The following is a 21,263-nucleotide window of genomic DNA, read 5'->3' on the forward strand; positions in this document are numbered from 1 at the left end:
GTTTCGCACACAATGGCGCCACTCATAGCCAACGCAAACCGGTAAGGTTCCTCACCTAGGTGTGCTAGTCACGGGCGCCGGTATTCCCGTGGTGTTCCTCACATAGTCGGTACAACTCACAGGCTACGCCCAGACCCGCGGTGTTGCTCACATGGGTACGACGCACGGGTACTAGAAACCCCCAGGCCAGGCTTTTTACTGCAACTAATCACAAACCTATTTCGTACCAAATTAATGATATTACTCGCAAGTACATGCAAATCATGGTGTTCCCTGCATGATGGTACGAATCAAGAGTAGTTTCAGGGTTCTAATTCAATCATCCCTTGGTCGCCCCTTGTAGTCGCCACTTACGACAGGCAGGGGATACCGCGGGCGTATTCTACATGTGCGTCCCCCACCCGCAGGGGGTAAAAGCCAAGAATAACGGCCGAGAGGATTCGTCGAGCTGACCACACGACACCTCGTAATCTGCAGGCCTTCAGGCTGAGCAGCGGTCGCTTGATAGGCCAAGTCCCTTCAAGGGCTGTAGTGCCATGAGGTTTGGTTTGGTTTAGATTTAGAGCTTGGGGAATAAACCCTTATTGTTTCCAATTATACCGCTAATAAATCGGATTTTAGGCGTCACAGTACGTCAGCAATCACTATTTCAAAAGCATAGACAATTGGTACTCCTCAGAGATTCGCAATTAATAATAATAATAATAATAGTAATAATAATAATAATAATAATCCCGGGCGAGTTGGGCGTGCGGTTAAGGGCACGCTGCTGTGAGCTTGCATCCGGGAGATGGTGGGTTCGAACCCCACCGTCGGCAGTCGTAAGGAGGTTTTTCTGTCGTTTCAATTTTTCACACCAGGCAAATCCTAGGGCTGCACCTTAATTAAGTCCACGTCCGCTTCCTTCCCACTCCTACACATTTCCTATCCCATCGTCGTCATAAGACCTATTTGAGTCGGTGTGATGTAAAGCAAACTGTATAATAATAACATTAATTTTGCTCCGGAGACCTAGGGACGCCCTTCGAATTGACGCCTATAAGTTACCTGATTATTATTATTAGGTACCTGATAATCTATGAGAATGTATCCCTACCTCTGTTGAAATCCAATACTGAAGACAGCACTCAAATCTAGCACCGGAGCCATCGGAAATAGTGTATGAATGTTCAAATTCTCCACTCGCCGGGAATCGAACGCAGGATACCTTGGACCGATGGTCAGCACGCTAACCAGTTAGCCATGGAGTAGGACACTCCCAAGTTGACTGTGTGACTGTGTGAGGACTGTGTGACCTCCTTATTCTTCAACAGGTATTCACATTATTAGAACGTTTGGAAATCATCTTCCTTCCCGTAATGTTTGTGCTAATCGGGGTTTAAAACCACATTGATTTGGTGTTTAAATTAATATCTCGACAAATAACAACACTTCGACTCAGCGAGTGGCTACGCGGTTTGAGTCACGTAGCTGTCAGCTTGCAGTAGGAAGATAGTGGGTTCGAACCCCATCTGCATAGTGAGTACCGGTAACCTTTCTCCTAGTAAGAAAAGCAGTGCCTAAATATATCAGTTGCAGACAACTTAGAATTTATCATATTTTAATTCGGAAAAGCATGGCTACATTCCCCACCGCAAGTACAAGGCAATGGAATATTTTTCTTTGTTTGCTGGAAGATTTGTTTTCTAGGTTCCTTCTCAGTTATTAGTTTTCTTCCCATTTTCACATCATGCATTAATTAAGGCCTCGGATACTTGCTTACCACTCTTGGCCCTTTCAGTCAACATCAAACACCAGTGGTCTAACAATAATAATTGTTCCAGAGGTGTCCGGCTCCATGGCTAAATGGTTAGCGTGCTGGCCTTTGGTAACAGGGGTCCCGGGTTCGATTCCCGGCAGGGTCGGGAATTTTAACCTTAATTGGTTAATTTCGCTGGCACGGGGGCTGGGTGTATGTGTCGTCTTCATCATGATTTCATCCTCATCACGACGCACAGGTCACCTACGGGTGTCAAATCAAAAGACCTGCATCTGGCGAGCCGAACATGTCCTCGGACACTCCCGGCACTCAAAAAGCCATACGCCATTTCATTTTGTACCGGAGTAACATCCTCCCAGTACATTTAAATTACGCGCCTTGGAGAATGCCATATCTGAAGTTTGCCACAACTAATAAAAGAAGTTAGAACCTTTCTCAACAGATGTCACTACTATAAATTTATGTTGTGCCGTCTGGTGTGAAGATGAACTATTAAACTCCTAAAGTAATTTTGTATGTAAAGGTTGTCTAAACTGGAATTATATTTTCTTTATTTTTGATGGTCAAAAGTTATCAACACTTCTATCTCTTCTCGCCAGCTTAAGATATTGGCCAATGAAAAATTGTGCCGGCCTACATTTATTTTTCTACCAATCATATATTTCTGGTATTTATTTGATTATCCAATAAGAATTGGAGGTGTGTCGGGCCTTAGTCCAAAGTTTTCTGGAACTTTCCCCTTGGATATAAATGCTGGCACAGTTTTGGACCAGGTTGTCTTAGTGATCGCTCGAATCTAGAGTGTATTTATAAAGGAGGTAGCGGCTTCTCGTTCATCTTCGGAATGTATACCGGCTGAAGGTAATATCAGATTCAGTATAACCATGTGATAGTCTTTGTTAGCTAGCTCGAGGGGAAGGTTCCAAACCTTTAGTTATGTAACTCTATTTCCTAAAATCCTTACATTTCAAACTCTAAATGTAATTTCAACTAGTTGAAAGAACTTACCCGAAGTCAGGGAATAGAGACTAAGGTACCCTGTCGAATTCCTTCTCATCTTCATTTTGAAGTGACTATGACCTTGTAACTTTTCTATCGTGTAATTTCTGCAATCTAAATATGTTTCTCCATGTAGTCACCTCAGTAGTATAGGCTTAGCATCTGTAACAGCGATCCATAACCCCTAAGAGTGTTTTATGCATTCAATTGTAAATTTCTACGAGTGCAAGAGTTCGCCTCCTTAGCATTTCAGTTTTTGGGCCAGTTATGTAACCTTCTTTTTTCAAAAGGCCTGTAGAATGGGTACTTGTTACCCCTCTTTAACTCCATGTTAAAGATATCAGACTGTTGAGCAGTTAAGACAGTGGATACTGTTTGATTTTGTTTAATGTAGGTTGTGCCTTTGATAGACCTAGAAATTGTGAACTTTCGAAAATAGATTTCTAAGTGTGAATTATGTAGCAAAGGCGCTCTTCTTATTAATGTAAAGTTGGAATGGTGTCTTCGGAACGCTGGAATGATATAATATTCGGAGATTAGTCTCCCAGATCATTTTGTGGAGCAAAAGGGCTCTTGCCAGAAATATTACTGAATGGAGCAGTGGTCGCTCCTGTCACATTCGTAAGTTTGGCGCTTCAAGCTCGCATTGTTAATTAATGTTGTTTAATTGTTCTATGAACTCATAATATTACTTCTCGAGATCATTTTTGAACCTGAGATTTTGTTATTCACTTAGTGAATTGTTTTCTTAAAAGGTAACATCTGAAAAGAGAAAAGGAAAAAAGGAGAAAGAAAAATAATTGAAAATTTTAAAGTTTTAAATCAATATTTCATTTTTCATTTATCCTCTCATTCATGCCCGCACCTTATTTCATCTCTGTAATCCACAGTATCCCCCTAATAATAATAATAATAATAATAATAATAATAATTTATTATTAATCCGTACTTTAGGTGGAGGCTTACCAGACACTTATATACCCTCTCATTTTCATCCTTACTACAACCCCTAAATACCCTCAAAACCATATTATTAGAATTATTACCAATGGTCTGCATTTAGGGCAGTCGCCCAGGTGGCAGATTCCCTATCTGTTGTTTACCTAGACAAGGCTTAAATAATTGCAAAGAACTGGAAATTATTTTAACATCACCCTTGGTAATCTATTCCATTCCCTAACTCCTCTTCCTATAAACCAATATTTACCCTAATTTGTCCTCTTTAATTCCAACTTCAGCTTCATATTGTGAACATTCCTACTTTTAACCCTTTCCTTGCCAAGCTAAAATGCTGTAGTACTGCTAAAACTGTCAACCTAAATTAAGGTAAAACGTAAGGTCTTACCGAAAATGCTGTGCTCGCCTCGGTTTTGAAGCTACATAGATGAATATTTTTAATGATTCGTGATATATCCATGTATATATCCTGTGATTTACTTTGCTGGCGCTTATATCTTTATGTTTTAAAATAATGATTTATAGATTTCCACTTTCTGTAGTTAATTTTTCAAATTTTAATTACTATTTGACATAGTAATAATTACTTCACGTACATGTTAAAGTCACTCTTAGAATCACTAAACTGTGTTTCTCTTTCAATTTCAAAAGTTTTAAATTTCTATGTTTAAAAATATCCACATGATTTTAGTTCTTGAAATTGGAAATTGAGGTTAGGTTCGTCATCATGGTGACTTGCATTTCGCTGGTTTCATTAACATCATTGACATATTCACATTTGACATTATTATTATTAGTAGCAGTAGTAGTAATTTGAGGAGGGATAACACCATTAGGCCTAATATCTGTCACATGATTTGTTATTGTCTGTCTCACTCTTTTCATCACTAGAAGATACATCACTGCCACTTTATAAGAATGTAGACTGAATGTATTCTTGACACAAGCGTTCTGAATAATATTCTGCCATCTTACCCTACATAAATTCGCAGTATAATACACAAAAACACGATAACACAAACAAACTCGCCACGCAAAGTTCGTGGCGCACGTGACATGGCTAGTGCGTGCCAAACTCTCAAAGAAATAAAAAATAAGAATGTTATATGTTGCCATTGATGCTTTCACGGCCCGTTCTAAGAGACATGATGCTGTATAGGCTGTTGGGCTTATGCCCTGTCAAGAAGCTTTAAACCTTGTTTAAGAAGCCTATTTCGTGGACAGTCAAGATTTTCTTCTGAGGACGCAGAGCACAGTTCTCTGCGAAACGTAAAGAATTCCACCTTACTTTCTTGACACGGCATAAGCCCAAAAGCCCATACAGCACCATGTCTATAAGAGTGTTATATTCTCTTTGTCAGAGAGGAAATGGTATTTACTTGTAGTTAGAGATGCCATGAATGAGAGCCAACATGCATACGCTAGGCATCTGTTGCGTTAAACCTGAACAAACGGTATTTGAAAACCGATCTCTACGGCATCGGATCTCATGAGATTTACGATTCACAGAGCATCGGTTTACATCGGATCTTGGCAGCCATTATTCGAGCTTATTCGTCTCCTAATGCACTCCGCGCCATCTCTCGACTGACAGCTCGGAACTTACAACCTAGTCGAGCAGCTCGTCTCCTTTCACCTTAGTCTTCTCAGTTCAAAGTTTGCAACAGTTTCATAACACTATTCTATTGTCAGAAATCACCCAGATCCAATCGAGCTGTTTTTCTCGGAATTTATTCCAGTTCTCGAATCAAGTACTCCAGGTGAGGGTCCCATACACTGGAACCGTACTCTAGCTGGGGTCTTACCAGAGACTGATATGCCCTCTCCTTTGCATCGTAACTATAACCCCAAAATACCGTCATAATCTTATGCAGAGATCTGTCTTACTCCATCGTCACCATAAGACTTACCAGTGTCAGTGCGACACAGAGCGAATTGTAAGGAAAGAAATCGAACAACACCTCGACCGTAGATCCGCAGAAAGCAGAAACGTTTCCCCAATATTCGACTCTAGAAAGAAACAGCTCGATTTACTCGTGAAACATAAGATGATTCCGGAGTTCAGAAAAGTAGACATCTGAGGATAAAGTTGGAAACAAAAAACTATTCCACCAAAGAGAAAAAAACAAATGCATTCTCCCAACAACTTTTTCTTGCGGTGAAGAACGTGAGAAAAGTAGTAATGTTTGTCTCGACAAGGAAGATGATACCTTCCAGATAACTTCTATGTTGCCAGCAATGGATTCTGTTACTCGAGAAAAGATGTAAAATCTGATTGAATTGAGTCCATCAAAGGGTGCACAAGGACAACTGTGTTCCCGTACGTCGTGCTGAGTGGCTCAAATGGTAGAAGATTTGGCCTTGTGAGTCATGGCTTGGAGATTCGTTCCCGAATGTGTGCCATCGTGTTGGACGCTAGTTTAATGTCGTATAACTTACCGGTACTTAAAGAACCCCTCGTGAAACCAGTTTCCAGCACATCGGCGTCCCTGAAAACTGTAGAACGTTATTGAAAAGAAAAGCCAATAAGTTAACCGGTGACATCTGATATGTCAGATATTTTTATATGGCCGGGCGAGTTGGCAGTGGAGTTAGGGGCGTGCAGCTGTGAGCTTGCATCCCGGAGATACTGGGTTCGTGCCCCACTGACGGCTGCCCTGAAGATGGCTTTCCGTGGTTCCCAATTTTCACACGATGTTCCAACATTAGGCCACGGCCGCATCCTTCCCATTGTTAGGTCCTTTCCTATCTCATCGTCGTCATCAGACCTATTTGTGTCCTTGGGACGTAAAACGGATTCTAAAAAGATCTATTTGGTAATCGGGCGGTTAATAACATAAGAATTCAGCTTTTGACGTGATCACTTCTCACAATTCTGTTTACAGGTAGAGGTGACGGCTACAAAGCTGACATAACGAAATTCGGTACGATGGAAAGTTATTGATGGATTAAGTTCGTTTAGGTATCAGCGTGTGGGGTATTTTCCCGGTTACGCGACTAGGTGTGCCAGACGGGAGAGGTTGTGTACGCTGATAACTGAATTTCAAATTCAGGTGCACTGTCAAATTTGAGCAGCTGCTTTGATTACACGCGTTGTCAAATTTCGATGCAATAAACGGCGTTCATTTGCTAAATAGACCTATATTCTTGCACAAAAAGTGGTAGCTATATTAGAGATTTTGGTATGGGCGAGATGAGTGTGCAAGCAGTGAATAATGAGCGTAATATCGCATTACAATGGCCAAATCGAAATTTAGGAAGCGCTATCAGGTCATTAGAATGGATCAATAAACCCTGGAAAAGTCCGCTCTGAGCTGGGCTGAATGGACCACGAAGTGCAGGGTTCGTAGAAATTTGAGCATGTGAAGATCGATCACCTGATCAAGCGCACTGCCGGGAATTCTACTGCTCCCCTGTTATACACTGCCTGACAAAATGTTCGGATTTCAGTGTAACTTCTTCTACGTAAACACCATCGGTGGGTATGTAAATGATTAGATTTGTAACTCTCTCTGATAGGTAGAAGTGCATTAGTTTTGTTCGTGTTAAGTGTTGTTACCAGGCCTAGTAGGGTATATTATAAGAGGCGATAACAGTGTCAAATGTTGAGTGATCACTGTGAAGGACACGGAGATGCCGCGTATTCTTGTGACACAGTGTTATTAGTACCTGGCAGAGTTAGAAAGGGACTCCATTTGGCCGGCTGGTCGAATCGTGCAATACCCAGATATGTGGGATATTCGGATGTGACAGTGACCCGATGCTGAACTGCATGGTCATGTGAGGACATGGGTAGTGGTCATCAAGGTCCCGGTCGACCACGCTTGACCTCCACAAGGGAGGATCACCGTATTGTGCACCAAACCCTTCACATCTGAGCCTGCCACCCGAGAACAAGTAATGGACTCCCTGCAATATTCTGTGTCATCCCGCACCATTGGTCGGAGACTAGTAGCAGCCGGCTAGGGAATTACCGTCCCAAGGGTAGGCTGCTGTCAACTGGTGCCGTGACCGCCGAGTATGGATTGCTGACGACTGGCGTCGCTTTGTGATCACCGATGATTCGCGGCTCTGCACAACCCGGGTGACCATCTCAGCGAGTATGGCGGCGACCATGTGCAAGGTCACATCCCTCGAGTGATTTGGAGAGGTACAGCGGGGTTACTCCTCGCGTCACGAAGTGGAAAGTTATCGGATATGAATTCAGACCATGGCTGGTAGTGACTGAGTGAACTCTGACGGCACAACGGTACGTCACGTACATCCTGCGTCATCATGTGCTACCTCTAATGCGACAGTATTATGGTGTCATTCTTTAACAGGACAATGCTCGTCCACACATGGGATGTGCCTCTATGAATTCTCTGCGTGATGCTGAGGTACTCCCGTGGCCAGCAAGATCTCCAGATCTGTCCCCGATAGAGTATGTGTGGGACCAGCTCGGACGTCAATTTCTTCTCAGTGCCAGTATCCAGGATATGAAGGAGCAGTTAAAACAGTTGTGAGCCAGCTTGCCTCAGAAGAGAATACAACAGCTTTATGACACCCAAACTGAATCAGTGCATGCATCCAGGTCATACGTCCGACTCGTGGGCTGAATGGTCAGTGTACTGGCCTTCGGTTCAGAGGGTCTCGGGTTCGATTCCCGGCCGCGTCGGGGATTTTAACCTTCATTGGTTAATTCCAATAGCGCGGGGGCTGGGTGTTTGTGCCGTCTCCAACATCCCTGCAACTCACACACCACACATAACACTATCCTCCACCACATTAACACGCAGTTACCTACGCATGGCAGACGCCACCCTCATCGGAGGCTCTGCCTTACAAGGGCTTCACTCGGCTAGAAATAGCCACACGAAATTAAATTAAAAAATTATCCATGTCATACGGGTTCTAAGGTGATAAGTGGACTACTATTACCAAGTTCCTTGTAAATATTGCTGCATTTTGTGATCTCTGAAATATCATTCCACTCCCTCTCATTACGTTTCCTCCCCTCCTTCTGGGTGCTTCAATTTCTTGTCCGGCAGTGAATGTACAAATCAACAGAGAAGATCTCGTGATGAATCCAGGCAGGGGCCGCTCACTGTTGCTGAAGGGCGAAGGGGTACAGGGAACGTGAGAGAGCGGCGCGCGGAGACTCATTTGTTGTCGACGTTCAACCGGCTACCGGTCGATCGACCCGAATCGATTATGAATGTGTCAGCTTCCTCTCAATACCAATAATCATGCAATAACGCGCACTTTGAGATGCCGGCTGTTGTTTCACGTGATGGCTCGAAAAGGCTCGCGTTCGGATTGCGACGCAGACAATTAGTTTCTCATGTATTACTTAAAACACCACATTGTAACATGCTATCACACTTGTGGACTACAAGTGAATACATTTAATAAGCAAGAATTTCATCAAATTTATGGATTTTATGTAAACTTGGTGAACCGTTGAGGGTGCTTTAACTTTCGTTTCGTCACCTCAGAGAATTGTGCCCAGTGCGTCGATGCACCCTATATTGTTAGTTCAGTTACTTACTGACTGACTGATTTCTTACTCATTCACTCGCTTGTTCACTTACTTGCTTACTTAATTACTTACTCACTCTCTTACTTAGTTACTCCCTTACTTACTCGTTTACTTACTTATTTTCTTACTTACTTACTTACTTACTTACTCCCTTATTTACGTGCTTGTTTATTTACTTACTGACTGACTAACTGACTGACTGACTCATTTACTTACTTACTCATTTACTCCCTTATTTACTTGCTTACTTACTTGCTTACTTACTTGCTTACTTACATATTCGCTTACTTACCTACTTACTTACTCACATACTGACTGAGTTACTTACTTACTTACTTACTTACTTACTTACTTACTTACTTACTTACTTACTTACTTACTTACTTACTTACTTACTTACTTACTTACTTACTTACTTACTTACTTACTGAATTTCTTTCTTATTTACTTACTTACTTACTTACTCACTTACTCCCTTATTTACTTACTTACAAACTTACTTACTTCCTTCCTTACTTACTGATTAGCTTACTTACTTACTTACTTACTTACTTACTTACTTACTTACTTACTTACTTACTTACTTACTTACTTACTTACTTACTTACTTACTTACTTACTTACTTACTTACTTGCTCACTCACTCACTTACTTACTTACTTACTTACTTACTTACTTACTTACTTACTTACTTACTTACTTACTTACTTACTTACTTACTTACTTACTTACTTACTTACTTACTTACTTACTTACTTAGAATAGAATACCCCCATCCGCTAGTTTCGGATCGCCAGGAACTAGGGAGAGAGTAATTATTTATTGCAGTTGAAATTATTTGATACCTGCATAATTTTAATAACATTAATTTATTTATTACTACCTTCTCACAATTTACACCCAATCCCTAAACTGTAGTTTCTAAGATTTTTTATTTTTTGTTTTTGTCCCAGACGTTAACATTGTTATATACCGTAGTCTAGTATAACATATATCTCTCCCTATTAAATTGTGTTAGTGTTTATTTGTTTTTCTAGTCTGAATAACGTTATCCGTAGCTTACAGTAGACATTTTGAATGAATGAATGAATGAATGAATGAATGAATGAATGAATGAATGAATGAATGAATGAATGAATGAATGAATGAATGAATGAATGAATGAAAGAATGAATGATGAATGAATGAATTACTAAATGAATAATTTGCCTGATGGGGTTATATTAGTGCACTACATGACTGAATGCATGATGAATGAATTAATAAGTAATTGAATGATATGCATGACTGAATAAATGAATGAGCTCCCAAGAAACACGTGGCACCACCAGATCAGATCCTTCATTGCCGAGAAACTAAGAAAGATGGGATTCATTATACATGAGAAGGTACGCGGATTGGCCATAAACGTCAATTCAGAGAGAATTAACATCATAGCCTTTACAGATAACAGTTCTAAGGGATTCATCTTAAATTCGACTGTCAGGTTCGAGCACCGGTATGATCTCGCACCCAGGAGTTTACTGGCGTGTATACTTGTAAAGTTGTACTCCGAATCCTTTTTGCGGTAGTGAACACCAGGAGCTATTGACGTATCTTCTTAGTATTGTACAGGGCGTTCTTGCAGATTATTTTTCGGGTATTGGTGTTTTTTTAATTTAAGACGTTCTGTACATTCCCGACTCTCCGCGTGAGAATCCCTAGAAGTATCAACGAGTGGATTTTCAGTCTAAAGCGAGATATTGCAGGCATTAATGCATTGTAGGCAGACTCCTCACGATGTTTTAAAAAGAGCGAATTCTTTGTAGGCCTATTTCTTTTCAGTGTACAGCATGCCATGTAGAGTATTCGTAGCAACAGTTTCTCTTTGGATATCTTTGCCGTGTCCTCAATGGATGAACTGTCACATGAATTGTACTATATAGCTCAACTGACTTCTCTACATTCCAGAACATTCTGGAATATGGATAGTTCAGTGTACAATAATGTTCAGCTGATTGCCGGTCATTCCTATGACACTGTTTAAATGTCGGCAGTATATCCAAAAGTGCATAACGTGACCATACCATTGCTTTACTTTCGACTAGTCGTAACGTTTTAATCGCTGAAGCTGTTTTCATCATAAGCATTGCACAGTTACAGCACGTAGTATCTCAGCAAATTGAGTTCCCCGCTAGTGTTCAGCCCATGAAACATTTGGTGACTTCTCCCTCTTTACGTTTATAGGGTAGCCACACTCCATTTCATTATGTATTATCCCATTAATATCTCGAATATTTCCCTCCATACTTTCTTGGGGAATGATGCCAAAATTACTTATTAATGTGGACATTCAGAAAGCTTTTAAGCCCATAATCGGAGAAAACGTCATGTTTTACTGATCAGCTCGATGAGTTTTGGGAATTTTCGATTTTTCTAAGGATTTGTATGAAAACGTTTCTTATTAATTTATGTATATTACATTGTATGGCTACCTTTATATATGCCTTGATAAATGCCGGGAAGCCGTTGGGGACCGTTGGCAAGGTGTTATGTGTTGACGATAGTGACGGAGCGCCCTACTGCGTGAAGTAGGCTACAGATGGCACGACAGGATATCGGCGGCCTTGGTGAGGTTCCTTCAACTTCACAAACAGATCGAAGTCACGTGGACTCATGTCTTGTGAGTACGGAGAGTGTTTTAAGACATCCCAATGTCATCTTTGGAATAAAAACTAGGCATTGTTTGCGACGTGACAACATGCGCAGTAATGTATTTGCAGTGTATGTCCCACTGCTTTAGTTGGTTGTGTCTCCTGTCACCGCTTGACGACTGCTCCAGAGACAGCTTGCCCCCTCGCTTTTATAGCCGATTGGCCTGGCGCGTGTAGGGGGAAGCCAGCACTGGCGCAGCCTCGCCGGGACAAGAGGCTAGAACCGTGAGATCCCTCTGAGGGAGGTGATCCCACCAATGCTGTCTTTATTAATTTAAGATACAGCAGACTGTCTACACACATTATATATGAAAATGACAAAACAAGCAAAACCGATCTGACAGAAACATAAAAGAAACATGTATATACAACAAGAAATCACTGAAACTTGTCTGGAGGCCGCTTCTGTCTTGGGCTCCGGCGAGCCGGTGTCCTGACCATTCTGCGCAGTTGGGTGACTAGGGTCTAGCGGGCCTCCGTCGTTGGCGCTGGGATCGGGCTCCGCTGGTTGCGAGGTAGTGGAACCACCGGAGCAGGAATCGTAGACAGGTCTACTGTTGAGTGGCTGCTGCTGCTGCTGGAGCTGCTGCCACCCCTCTTCCTCTTCCACTGCGAGTGCCGCGCCCTCTCCCCCGGCCTGGTAAGGGGCGGCGGACCGTCTGTTGTGGTTGAGGCTGGAACTGGAACCCGGCCGGGAGTTCAGCAATTTCGTCCCCTGTAGCTTGGTCCAGTTGTATGGCCGAGTTCCAGCCCCTCGGCAAGGCGATATAAAGCAGGTTCGCCCTGTTGAAGGCATACTTTCTTTGGGCTTGGTCCAGAGAATACCAAGCCGAGAGCACCCATAGTGTGGTCGCGACGTCGTGGTGGTCTCTGCCCGCTGGTAGGGTGTGTAGCATCCCCTCGAGTGTTGATGCAACACGAGAGGGTGATCGTCTCTCAATAAACGTGAACGTTTGCGCCACATAGTCGGACGCAGATATCGCGTGAAAAGTCGGCAACAGTAGTCACAATTGATTGTTTATCGCTCGGACACAGCATGCGTAAAAATAACACACTCGTAGTCGTTATGACACTATCAACATATGCTTCACCCGACTGAGTTCCTGTGGACGTGGCGAAGCTGGGTGACCCTATTCAATCGATTGGCGCTTTAAATTGCAGATCGTAGGTTCATGCCCACGTCTCATGAATGGCGACAGTACGCTGCAAAAATGGGTGTCATTCGTTGGGGTATCTGTCCAGGTGGATGCCAGCCAGTGCATACCGGTACCATTTCTCTACGTCGGTGAGTTGATGTAGAAACAAATGGGACGCAATTTTCCTCATGTTAAGTCATTTCGTCAATACATGGCACACCATTTGATGACTGAGTTCAAACTCTATGGATAATTCTCGGACAATACATCGATGGCCTACGGAAATGAGACGACTCACGATGTCAATCTGATCTTGACGAATGGACGGCCGACCTGTGCGGTTCAAAACCGCAGTCCCATTTTGACCTTCACGAGACACCTTGACCCATGTGCAACCGTCCTATACGGTCATATATTCTCGCCACAGGCTTCGCGTAATTCTAGATAACATTCTGTTGCATTTTTTGTCACGGGCAACCTCGATTTAATCCACGAACGCTGATCACGTTTTGAAAACATACACTTACTGACAGAGCAAATGCAACACCAAGAAGGAGTGGTCAGAACTTTATGCCAATTGCAGGGTAGACTGACGTCACTGAGGTATGCTCATGATGTGAAATGCGCCGCTGTGCTGCGCACGTAGCGAACGATAAATGGGACACGGCGTTGGCGAATGGCCCACTTCGTACCGTGATTTCTCAGCCGACAGTCATTGTAGAACGTGTTGTCGTGTGCCACAGGACACGTGTATAGCTAAGAATGCCAGGTCGCCATCAACGGAGGCATTTCCAGCAGACAGACGACTTTACGAGGGGTATGGTGATCGGGCTGAGAAGGGCAGGTTGTTCGCTTCGTCAAATCGCAGCCGATGCCCATAGGGATGTGTCTACGGTGCAGCGCCTGTGGCGAAGATGGTTGGCGCAGGGACATGTGGCATGTGCGAGGGGTCCAGGCGCAGCCCGAGTGACGTCAGCACGCGAGGATCGGCGCATCCGCCGCCAAGCGGTGGCAGCCCCGCACGCCACGTCAACCGCCATTCTTCAGCATGTGCAAGACACCCTGGCTGTTCCAATATCGACCAGAACAATTTCCCGTCGATTGGTTGAAGGAGGCCTGCACTCCCGGCGCCCGCTCAGAAGACTACCATTGACTCCACAGCATAGACGTGCACGCCTGCCATGGTGCCGGGCTAGAGCGACTTGGATGAGGGAATGGCGGAACGTCGTGTTCTCCGATGAGTCACGCTTTTGTTTTGTCAGTGATAGTCACCGCAGACGAGTGTGGCGTCGGCGTGGAGAAAGGTCAAATCCGGCAGTAACTGTGGAGCGCCCTACCGCTAGACAACGCGGCATCATGGGTTGGGGCGCTATTGCGTATGATTCCACGTCACCTCTAGTGCGTATTCAAGGCACGTTAAATGCCCACCGCTACGTGCAGCATGTGCTGCGGCCGGTGGCACTCCCGTACCTTCAGGGGCTGCCCAATGCTCTGTTTCAGCAGGATAATGCCCGCCCACACACTGCTCGCATCTCCCAACAGGCTCTACGAGGTGTACAGATGCTTCCGTGGCCAGCGTACTCTCCGGATCTCTTACAAATCGAACATGTGTGGGATCTCATTGGACGCCGTTTGCAAACTCTGCCCAAGCCTCGTACGGACGACCAACTGTGGCAAATGGTTGACAGAGAATGGAGAACCATCCCTCAGGACACCATCCGCACTCTTATTGACTCTGTACCTCGACGTGTTTCTGCGTGCATCGCCGCTCGCGGTGGTCCTACATCCTACTGAGTCGATGCCGTGCGCATTGTGTAACCTGCATATCGGTTTGAAATAAACATCAATTATTCGTCCGTGCCGTCTCTGTTTTTTCCCCAACTTTCATCCCTTTCGAACCACTCCTTCTTGGTGTTGCCTTTGCTCTGTCAGTCAGTGTATTTACAGCTGCATTTTAACGCCACACAGCAGCAACACTCCTAACTGGATGCCCGTTAAATGCACACTAAAACATCGACAACAACGCCACCTGACCGCTCCCATATCCTACTTGCGCATGCCCGACCTCCTGAGACTGTCCGGACTACATTGCCCTTAATTTATTCACAGACCTCGTACAAAAGACATATTTGATAAATCACTGTCATTTTTTAATAAAACTACATTATTCACATTAGAAATGAGACAAAAATAAACGAAGTGAGGAATATTACAATCGATCGCTGGTGTTCAATAATGACTTTCCTTTCTCAAACTAACTCGTTAGTTAGCTGGAGATAAATTGCGCGTCACCTATCCGTGGACCTATTACAAACTTTCAGAGGAAGAACAGATCAACCGAATTACTCATTATCGATTTTAACATCCGGTGCCTAACCTGGTAACGGAAATGAGAGTCAGGAAGTAAGTTTATTTATTTCTCTCAAGTTCTTTATCATAAAACTATTGTTGTTGTTGTTGTTGTTGTTGTTTGAGTCATCAGTCCATAGACTGGTTTGATGCAGCCCTCCATGCCAACCTTTTCATCTCTACATAACTGCTACATCATAATCTGCTCTAATCTGCTTGGCATATTCATACCTTGGTCTAACCATACCGTTCTTAACGCCTACACTTCCCTCAAAAACCTGTTCAACAAGTCCTGGGTGTCTTAAGATGTGCCCTATCACTCTATCCCTTCTTTTCATCAAATTTAGTCAAATCGATATCCTCTCACCGATTAGACTCAGTATTTCTTCATTCCTGATTCGATCTATCCAACTCACCTTCAGCATTATTCTGTAACACCATATTTCAAAAGCTTCTATTCTCTTTCTTTCTGAGCTAGTTATCGTCCATGTTTCACGTCCATACAGTGCCACACTCCAGATGAAAGTCCTCAGAACTATCCCTCTAATAACTACTTCAATGTTTGAAGTGAGCAAAACCCTTTTCATAAGAAAGCTCCTCCTAGCTTGTGCTGGTCTGAATTTTATGTCCTCCTTACTTCTGCTATAGTAAGTTATTTTACTATCCAAGTAACAATATTCCTCTACTCCCTTTAAGACATCATTTCCTAATCTAATATTTACTGCATCGCCTGCCTTCGTTCGACTGCACTCCATTACTTTTGTTTTGGACTTACATATTTTCATCTTGTACTCCTTACTCAAGACTTCGTCCATGCCAATCAGGAACTTCTCGATATCTTCTGGAGTCTCAGATAAAATTTCAAGATCATCAGCAGATCTCAATGTTTTGATTTCCTCTCCTTGGATCGAGATTCACTTTCCAAATTCCTCTTCGATTTCCTTTACTGCCTGTTCTACGTAAGCATTTAACGGAAGAGGGGGGTCAAACTGCAGCCTTGCCTCACTCCTTTCTGGATTACTGCTTCTTTTACAAATCCCTCCATTCTTATCACTGAAGACTTATTTTCATACAAATTGTAAATAATTCTTCGTTCTCGGCATCTGATCCCAATCACCTTCAGAATCTTAAATAGCTTGGTCCAAGATCAATGAACGCCATGTACGTGGGCTTGTCCATCTTAATTCGATCATTCTTCTGTAAATAATACGTGTTAAAATTTTGCAGGCATGAGGTACTAAACTCATGGTGCGGTAGTTTTCACACTTTTCATCACCGGCATTTTCAGGAATAGGTATAACAACATTCTGCGGAAAATTGGATGGCACTTCTTCTGTCCCATACATCTTACACACTAAATTGAATAACCTTTACATGCTGGTTTCTCCTAAGGCAGTTAGTAATTCAGAGGGAATGCCATCAATTCCAGGTGCCTTGTTCGCATTTAGGTCTCTCACACCTCTGTCAAACTCTGACCTCATAATTGGGTCTCCCCTTTCATCAGCTAAAACAGCCTCTTCGTGATCCAGAACCAAATCTTCTACATCTTTACCTTGATACAACTGTTAGATATGTTCCTGCCATCGTTCTGCTTTGACTTCTACCGCTAGAACTAGCTTTCCAATTGAGCTCTTAATATTCACACTTCTAGATTTCCTTTCTCCAACATCTAACTTTCCTAGGATCATACAACCTTCAACATCCGTGCACTTCTCCTTCAGCCATTCTTCATTAGCTACCTTGCAGTTTCTACCCACTTCATTCTGTAATCACCTGTATTCTCTTCTGCCCTCTTCATCTGTAGCATTCTTGTATTTTCGTCGTTAATCAATCAGGTCTAGTATCTCCTGAGTTATCCACCGATTCTTCCTTCCTAACGTTTCTTCAGCAGCCCTATTGAATTCTCTTCTAAAGGGAAAACAGGGTGGAAGAACCTAATATAATTTGTAGAAGACACTGAAAATACAACTGAGGATATTGCACATCAACATACATACATACATACATACATACATACATACATACATACATACATACATACATACATACATACATACATACATACATACATACATACATACATACATACATACATACATACATACATACATACATTATCGTTATAGACTGTTATGCCTTTCAGCGTTCAGTCTACAAGCCTCTGTGAATTTACAAAATGTCGCCACAATCCTGAGTCTAACCATCATCGCCTTGGTCTACCTCTTCTTCTCTTACCCTCCATAGCAGAGTCCATTACTCTCCTAGGTAACCTATCCTCCTCCATTCGCCTCACATGACCCCACCACCGAAGCCGGTTTATGCGTACAGCTTCATCCATCGAGTTCATTCCTAAATTAGCCTTTATCTCCTCATTCCGAGTACCCTCCTGCCATTGTTCCCACCTGTTTGTACCAGCAATAATTCTTGCTACTTTCTTGTCGGTTACTTCTAACTTATGAATAAGATATCCTGAGTCCACCCAGCTTTCGCTCCCGTAAAGCAAAGTTGGTCTGAAAACAGCCCGATGTAAAGATAGTTTCGTCTGGGAGCTGACTACCTTCTTACAGAATATTGTTGATCGCAACTGCGAGCTCAGTTCATTAACTTTACTACACCTTGATTCAATCTCACTCACTAAATTACCATCCTGGGAGAACACACAACCTAAATACTTGAAATTATCGACCTATTCTAGCTTTGTATCACCAATCTGACATCCAATTCTGTTGAATTTCTTACCTACTGACATCAATTTAGTCTTCGAAAGGCTAATTTTCATACCATACTCATTGCACCTATTTTCAAGTTCCAAGGTATTAGACTGCAGGCTTTCGGTACAATCTGCCATTAAGACCAAGTCGTCAGCATAGGCCAAACTGCTTACTACATTTCCACCTAACTGAATCCCTCCCTGCCATTTTATACCTTTCAGCATATGATCCATGTAAACTACAAACAGCAAAGGTGAAAGATTACAGCCTTGTCTAACTCCTGTAAGTACCCTGAACCAAGAACTCATTCTACCATCAATTCTCACCGAAGCCCAATTGTCAACATAAATGCCTTTGATTGATTTTAATAATCTACCTTTAACTCCATAGTCCCCCAGTATAGCGAACATTTCCCTCGGTACCCTGTCATATACTTTCTCTAGATCTACGAAACGTAAACACAACTGCCTACTTCTCTCGTAGCATTTTTCAATTATCTGACGCATACTGATAATCTGATCCTGACAGCGTCTCTGTGGTCTGAAACCACACTGGTTTCCATCTAACTCCCTCTCAACCACTGATCGCACCCTCCCTTCCAAGATGCTAGTGAATACTTTGCCTGGTATACTAATGAATAAGATACCTCCATAGTTGTTGCAATCCTTCCTGTTCCCTTGCTTATAGATAGGTGCAATTACTGTTTTTGTCCTATCTGAAGGTACCCTACCAACACTCTATTCTAATCTTACTACTCTATGAAGCCATTTCATCCCTGCCTTCCCACTATACTTCACCATTTCAGGTCTAATTTTATCTATTCCTGCTGCTTTATGACAATGGAGTTTATTTACCATCCTTTCCACTTCCTCAAGCATAATTTCACAAACATCATTTTCATCCTCCTCGTGAGCTTCGCTGTTCACAACACCACCAGGATGATTTCCTTTTACATTGAGAAGATGTTCAAGATATTCCCCTCCACCTCTCTAGTGATTCCGTGGGATCTATTATGAGTTCACCTGAATTACTCAAAACACTGTTCATTTCCTTTTTCCCTCCCTTCCTAAGATTCTTTATTACTGTCCAGAAAGGTTTCCCTGCTGCTTGACCGAGTCTTTCCAGGTTGTTACCAAAATCTTCCCACGACTTCTTTTTGGATTCAACAACTATTTGTTTCGCTCTGTTTCTTTCATTTACGCACAAATCCTTGTCTATTCCCAACTCTCGCATTGAAATCTCCCATTAGCACTATTCTATCCTTGCTGTTGACCCTGACCACGATGTCACTCAATGCTTCATAAAACTTGTCAACTTCATCCTCATCTGCACCCTCACATGGTGAATACACGGACACAATTCTAGTCCTAATTCCTCCCACTGACAAATTTACCCACATCATTCGCTCATTTACGTGCCTAACAGAAACTATGTTGCGTGCAATGGTATTTTTGATAAAGAGCCCTACCCCAGACTCTGCCCTTCCCTTTCTAACACCCGTCAAGTACACTTTATAATCTCCTATCTCTTCCTCATTATCTCCCCATACCCGAATATCACTTACTCCTAGCACATCCAGATGCATCCTCCTTGCTGACTCAGCCAGTTCTACTTTCTTTCTTCCATAAGCCCCATTAATATTGATTGCTCCCCATCGAATTCCACTTCGTTCGCCAAGTTGTTTCCAAGAAGTCCCTCACCTGTCAAATGGGAGTGGGACTCCGATACTCCCATAGGTCCGAGGCTTGCTTAAAATGTTCTGAGCTCGGTAAATTCATGAAGCAGGATGCTACCCTACTTGCACATAGTCCCAGTGAGGATCTCTCCTCTAACGGATTATGGACCACCGGTGAATTTTATAGTCCTAGCCGCCTGAGCACAAGGAGGGCCACGACTCAGAATATGTCCGAGATGCCCACTCCCATTCCATAGCAATGGTATCCCGACTCTCAGGACCACTTACTAGGCCACTCAGCCGTTGCCCATGGTTCACGACCTAGGACGTGTCTACAGTAACCCACACAATGAACCACCACATCAAGAGGAACTGAAATAATTTCAGTCACTCAAGTTCAACTACCCAACGTCGTCTCGAAACACAACCACGGTAATTTCTAGTTATCACATCGTTGTATAATTTCTGGAGATAATTTATCTAGAGGATAAAGAACAAACATGCAGTAGGCCTACTGTATGCGTAAGTGGAGAGAACACTGTTCACTAAAACCTGGCCCGTTCTACTACAGGCAGAGGAAATCAAATTTTCCTACGTTGATGAACGTGTTCTTCCCCAGATAAAACGCTTGGTAGATGTATCAGAAACTCTGGATAAACTACTAGTGGTGAACTCATGAATGTGATGAATGTAATGACATGATCCTCCTTTACTTTTCTGTATTGTTTCTGCCTTCAGCCTATGCGATGTACTGTCAGTCTTTCATTTCTGCTAATTCTGAATGCTCTCAGTGTCTAGCACAGGCATATCAGCAATAATCGCAGGGTGCTCGAACATGTCTCGTACAAAGATGTACCAGGTCGATTTTATAGCAGGGAGAGGTCAGTCAGAACTCACTCGTAAAGATAATCTCATGCCGTTTCAGATTATTATTATTATTATTATTATTATTATTATTATTATTATTATTATTATTATTATTATTATTATTATTATTATTATTATTATTATTATATTGAAATCCAGCATCTTGGAAATTGAAAGCAGGTGCAGATGGTATGATATGCAAATTAGCCTTTCCAAGACTAAAGTGGTTTCAGTAAGAAAGAAACCTAAGAGACTTGAATGCGAGATTGGAAATACAAAACTGTAACAGGTAGATCATTTCAAGTATATAGGACGTGTGTTCTCGCAGGATGGTGGCATAATAAGTGAGACACAATCAAGGTGCAGCACAGCTAATGCAGTGAGCTAGCAGTTGCGATCAACAGTAGTCTGTAAGGACGAAATCGTCTCCCGGACGAAATTATCTACACAGCGGTCTGTTTCAAAACTAACTTTACTGTACGGGAGCGACAGCTGGGTGTACGCAGGGTATCTCATTCCTAAATTAGAAGTAACAGATATGAAAGTACAGAGAACGATGGCTGGCACAAAACTGATAGGAACAATGCCAAGAGAGG

The 21,263-nt window shown here is 42.7% G+C and overlaps 1 protein-coding gene and 1 pseudogene across 1 annotated transcript in view; one reads left to right on the top strand and one right to left on the bottom strand.

Annotated features, from left to right (window-relative positions):
* Positions 1 to 21,263, top strand: part of LOC136876009 (alkaline phosphatase, tissue-nonspecific isozyme-like) — a 317,503-nt gene that overhangs the window by 80,381 nt on the left and 215,859 nt on the right. The window lies entirely within an intron of this gene.
* LOC137501193 (uncharacterized) overlaps positions 15,762 to 21,263 on the bottom strand; it is a 37,297-nt pseudogene continuing 31,795 nt past the window's right edge.

This window comes from Anabrus simplex, chromosome 6, assembly GCF_040414725.1.
Source record: "Anabrus simplex isolate iqAnaSimp1 chromosome 6, ASM4041472v1, whole genome shotgun sequence".
Taxonomy (NCBI): Eukaryota; Metazoa; Arthropoda; class Insecta; order Orthoptera; family Tettigoniidae; genus Anabrus; species Anabrus simplex.